We start from the raw sequence: 6,000 nt of genomic DNA on the forward strand, positions 1-6,000 counted from the left end.
TGCCACACAATCAGCAATGTCAGGAACTTGAAGAGGGTCACTGCTGTGGTATTGTTTACATTGTTACAGTAATCAGATGTTGAATGTCCCTCATTAACTGAGCCAACATTACCATAATTAACGCCCAAACCTGTTTAAGTTTCACTCGGTTGAAGGACTAATCCGTTTAAGAGGATTTGGAAGTCATTTTCACACCGAAACTAATGATTTAAGGATTAACTGTTCTCAACAAGTGAAAATTCAATTAGCTTTCCATCTGCATAAAGTACTTGGTCTTCAGCATTAAAGTTAATTGAATTGCTCAGTGAGTGAGTGCAATTCAGTATGTCATTGACAATTTTAGAGCGTCATACAGAAATTCAGATACCTCTAAAATGTGGAAATTATAGTTATGAGGGCTTTTAAACATGGAAATCTGGATGATTAGACTGCCTTTACATTTGTTTTACCATCAACAGTATTTATACGCATGAATCCCTCAGACTGAAAAGGTGCTGTATGTATCATATGGGCTTAAATATCAAGTTAAGGTGACGGAAGGACATATCCCGTAAATGTTGATATACACTGTCCTCTAGTGTCCATTTATAGTATTGCATGTACTTTGATTGCATTATTGGATTTGGGGGGTGGGGGGGGGGAACTAGATTATCGAGGACTAGATTAGTAATTTTGATATTTTTCTGGACTGTCTCATTCATTACTGAGCAAACGATAGGATTCTTAAACTTGTAGTAAACAGCAGTTAAAGGGATTTAAATCAGAGTAATCTCACTGGCATGCTCTCAATCTCAGAAAAGGTATTTTCCATAGCATATTTGGATTGATTTCTCCCGATATTTTAAGCAAATTGGGAAAGGTTTGGGGACCCAAAGTGATGTTTTATATTCCTCTGCTTATTAGCATTATGAAACCATTGTCAACATGCATTTATTGTAAACCACTGCAACAAGCCACGGACCTCAGTCAAGTTAAAAGCATTGTACTATCCATTCTTTAACACTAGAGGAGGATGTTGTTTGCTTAGTGCCTCTTTATGGTATGTGCGTGCGTGCGTGCGTGCGTGCGTGCGTGCGTTCTTTAACAAGGATTCTCACATATGTTTGGAAACACAAACAAATCTATAAAATGTGAATGATTGTAATGTTGTTTGATTGAGTAGTAATTGGATATGGTTTTGCCCAATAAGCTCTTATAAACATTTTCTTTGCCTGTGTGTGTAAAAGATCAATATCCCAATAAAAGAAAAGTATTTTTTATTCAACAAACAAACAAGTGACACAAGGGTTGCTAATGCATTTTTGCCACAACTATAATGCAGTCCCAGTTAGGTCCCATGAGATGATGCAGTTTATGTGGTGTGAGGCATGACAATAAATAAATAATCGTTTTCAGGTTTCAGGTTTCCAGTATGTATATATATATGATTCTGCTTAAGCCATCTTATTGTTGCAGAATTGTTGAATGCAGAAACACCCAAGCATCCTGGCTAGTTGGGCTTCTGACGAAGGTTCCTCCATACATAGAAGACGTCTAACTGGCACCATGAGGCACCAGTGATAGATTGAGAGCGATGGCAGCGCAGGTCTATTTCCAAATCCAGACATTTCATTGCCCATGACTTTGCACTCTGGATAACATCTATTCATCCTAGTTTGGTGCTGGTGTCTTGTTATTGCCAGGAGTGCTACAGGACGAGGATTGTAACAGATTGGTAAACAAATAACAAGCCTGCTACCATAGATACAGATACGTGTCTCCAGAGTAGGGTGTACTTATCTTGTACATTCAGGTTAGACTGATGCCCCTTCAAAACAGGATGTATCCGACAGGCATACATCAGATAGGAATGAGAATTCACTCTCTGCAGTTGCTCTCACTGTCAAACGTATATTAAGGTGAAAAATGTTATAAGCCGAAAATATAGTAGGGACATGTACTGTAACCCCTATTCTTTACCCTTATGCCACTTATGCACGTACCTATCAGGTCGGGCCAAACACAACAGACTCCCATCACGCATCACTTCGCAGGGTGTCAGATCCAAAACTTGACACCCATACATCAGATGAATCAAAACTTCAGATGAGACCCAACATGCACCGTATCACACACAACAGCACTTAGCAAATCCCCCAAAAAGTGCTGCCGATGGAATTATTTATTAATTCCCAGTAATCTGAGAGGTTGTCTGAGAGAAGATCATGACAGCAGGGTCCTGTATGGCATGTAAGCCCAAAACTGTTCAAAACATCAAAGCAATGTGGCTTGTGAGAGTTTCGAGAAACAGTACATTAAATTGTGTATCAGTCAACAAAAACCGTCAAAGAATAGGGACATCACACTTTTCGTGAGGCACGGTAATACAGTCAAGTTCCTTGAAGTACAAAGCAGGGTTTTGTGTCCAACCACAGACAATGTGGTTCCAATCCTCTGTGTAACATTGTGGTGGCTAAGGTGACTCAGCCTAACTAAAGTGTAGTGGGATACGGCCCAGACACGTTGCTTTTGACAGGATCACACTGAACCTGGGTGAGCGAACACAAACCACATCTGTCCTTGTTTCATATCAATCCAATGCTGGTTTAAGCCAAAACCCTCATGCCCTGTAGCTTCCCTTCCCCTCTCACCCCACCCTGCAGCCTCAAATTACATTTGTGTATTATTCACAATGGACGAGGGTAAATGTATAGCATACTGAACAATAAGCCCAATGAATATCCCACAACTTTGACAACCGTTTTCTTTGTTACAGCAGTGACAGTGATGCAACTGAGCTTGGTGGTTAGAGCAGCAGTTAATCAAAATGGCTTCCTTTGGGCATCATCATCTTATTTTAGATGCCCCTCTCCCCTCCCCTCTCTTTTCCCATATGATACGTTTTACAGCCTGTTTCATCTCTGAGCATCAGTGCCAAACTAAATGGTTTCAATTAACAGCTGTCTTTACAGAGAGCTTCATTGTGTGTGCAGATGGGAGGCAGTGGATGGCAGATGTGTGTCTAAGTCACACTATTTCTATAAACTTAATCCCCCCCCCCCCCCCCCCTTTTAGGCTGTGGTGGAATTCCCTGCATCGACAGAACGACTTCCAGGATAGGAGTTCTGTCCTTGAACCACAGTGAGAACAACCTCTGAATCTACTCTCAGGGCCTAGACCAGCCAGAACATTAAAAAGCCTGCCCTGTCGATCCTTTTCAACCAGAGACTAATGACCGCGATAGAACTCAATTGGATCGCATTGCATTTTAGGGGTGACTTCATCTGCCCCCTCGTCTCCCCTTATAATGAGCATGACTAATTTTATCCGGCCGCAAAGCGGACCTATGATCAATCCCTGGGCACCGCCACCTCCCCCTCTCTCCTCCCTTTCCCCCAGGGGGGGTCATAGGTCGTCAATGTCCACTCACAGTCCTGATCCGTTGTCATTTGAGAGCGTTCAGAGACCCAGCAGAACACAAAGAGCTGCAGTCACCCCCCAGAGCCAGAGCCAGACCAGTGCCCCCCTACAGCGCATGCCCATAGCCCAGGCCCCGGCCCCGGCCCCGGCCCCGGCCCGAGAGGGACTTATCAAAGAGCTTATTCACACCCTCGCTTCCACTCACAACACACTGTCCTCCTGAGAGAGAAATGCAGTGCAGTGATTTACAGGTCCCCAGTACCAGCAGTGACATTTTAACTGTTACAGGTAGTATAAGACCAGGCTCTGTGAGGGCCAGAGAGAGTGGCTTCTCCTGCTATTCTACAAACCACATCCAGGGCTGGGCTGTACTGTGCGTCCTGGTCCAGGTCTGCGTTCCTGGATGTTAAAACAACATGGAGGCCACACAGACTCCCAGAGAGCTGGTGGTGGTAGCCTCATTCTGCCTCTCTGGGCCTTTGAGCGCCCAACAAGTCAGACCTCAGTCTTACTGCAACCCTGCTAAGTTGGCCCAGTCTTTATATATGCAAGCAATTTTAGCTCCCCCACAAACCCCCAGAACATGATATACACAGGCATAGGGAGCGTTTTATGAATGCGCTACTGTGTGTGGCTGTCAAAGTACTCAAAAACACTTCAGTTTGGGTTTTATGTTATTTTCAAAAAATAGTTCTGTCAATAAAACTCATATCGAAACCTATTACACCACATTTGAGCTCCTGTGAAATGTTGATAGGCGTCAGCTACAATCCTCATCATTCAGCCTTTTTACATTTGCCTGAGCTGACCAACTGACATTGTGAAACAGTGCTTTTGACAGTCTGAATTCAACTATTTTAGTATAACCATGCTTTTGTCCTGAATGTGGGAGACAGATTTTGTTCAAATAGACCGCGGGCAGATTGGCTATTAAATGCTTAACTGTCTATCACTGGGCTGTGCCAAAGCCAACCAAATACAGATGCAGAGTATGCTACCTATTAGATGTGTCAGATGAGCTACGTTCCCTATCACAATTATATGACCCAGTTATTGAGTGATTGAGAAAGGATAACCTCATAATGATCTGCAGTGCCCTGCGTAATTAATGGGATAGTGAACATTCTTTCTTCTTTTGGCTTTAGTTTGGATTTTGAATCAAACAAATGCAAGTACTATGGGGTTAAAGTGTTACTTTGAAGTGAGCTTGGGTGTGTGAGACATTACAGCCTCTCTGCTTCATCCAATGCTACAGTTTAGAGACACACTGTGAAGGTGTAGTTGCTGTTTCAGTACACTAACCTGAACACACCTCATATTGTTAAAAAGGCCTTTAGGAACATGATGCTCTTGGAAGAGCAGTACAGTACAACAGTACAACATCCACACAGCGATCGCTCCCTCTCTTGTTCAATGAGCTGGGTGGGACTCAGCATTCCTGTCTGTGTCTGTTTGGGGGGAATGATCTGTTGTACAGTAATTGGTTGTAAAACAGGTGGTGCAGTGTTGACATAGGGGGAAAGCATGTGAAAAATGTGCTGCCGCCATGCAATCACAAAGGGAAAAGCCAGGCAGTTGACTTAGATGTTTAATCACCGCACTGGATGATAAGTAGAGGATCAAACGGAGTCACGCAAAGCCTAGAATAACAGGGAGAGCCACCGAGGGATTCCTGATGGAGACAAGCCAAGCCACTGAGGCTGGGAGGATGACCCAGTCATCACTGGCTGAACTCATAGTCTAGTGCACTGGTTGACTGATCTACACATCTATAGAAGTGTGACCCACCTAAAGCTTTCGGAGTGTGATGAGAGCCACCAAGTAAACAGGAACCACGGTTCTTCATTGGGCAATAAAAAGGTTCTATAGGATGCAAATGAGATCTGAGGAGGTCTGTGAATGTGTTCCTGAGTTTAATGGGGGGGAAACACATTGAGCACACTGAGTGGATTCAGGTTGTTTTTCAGCACTGAAGTCCCAAAAACATGGTTTGTTTTAAAGATGAAAGAAACAAAACTGAGAAAAATAGAGAATTCTCTATAAACGTGTGTTGTATAAGCATGCATTGGTGTAAAATAGAGGCATGGTCAGAAAAGAACAAATAATCACAAATTCTCTTGAATGTTTCCTAATGGATTAAAATAACATCTCTTAAAACAGTTTCCCTGCAAGTTGCTGCCTACTGAAGTAGTTCACAATTTGTCTGAAACACCTAAAAAGTTACATTTAACATCTGGATGAGGCATAGAGGAAGTTAGACTGTATTATGCAAGAGACATATGGTCTATATCACCATGCACACGGTGAAAAGCGATTTAAATAGCCACCTCGCTTCGGTTAATTCGCTGTTCACACTGATTATCCGGTGCGCGCTGATCGTCCCCGTATCCACACGGGAGAGGGATCCAGTTACTAACCTCCCTGACACCAGGTCACGTGACAAAGATACTCTACATTTTAAAAAGACGGGATACGCTGGAATTCCCACCACCTTCAAAGAGGTGGGTAAATGCCTCCCCGGTGCCAGTTGACCGACGTTAGCACCTCAGCGGCACTTCTGCGCAATTGTCAACGGGACAACGAGGACGCACGAGCGACCCG

This window comes from Argentina silus (assembly GCF_951799395.1).
Source record: "Argentina silus genome assembly, chromosome: 1".
Taxonomy (NCBI): domain Eukaryota; kingdom Metazoa; phylum Chordata; class Actinopteri; order Argentiniformes; family Argentinidae; genus Argentina; species Argentina silus.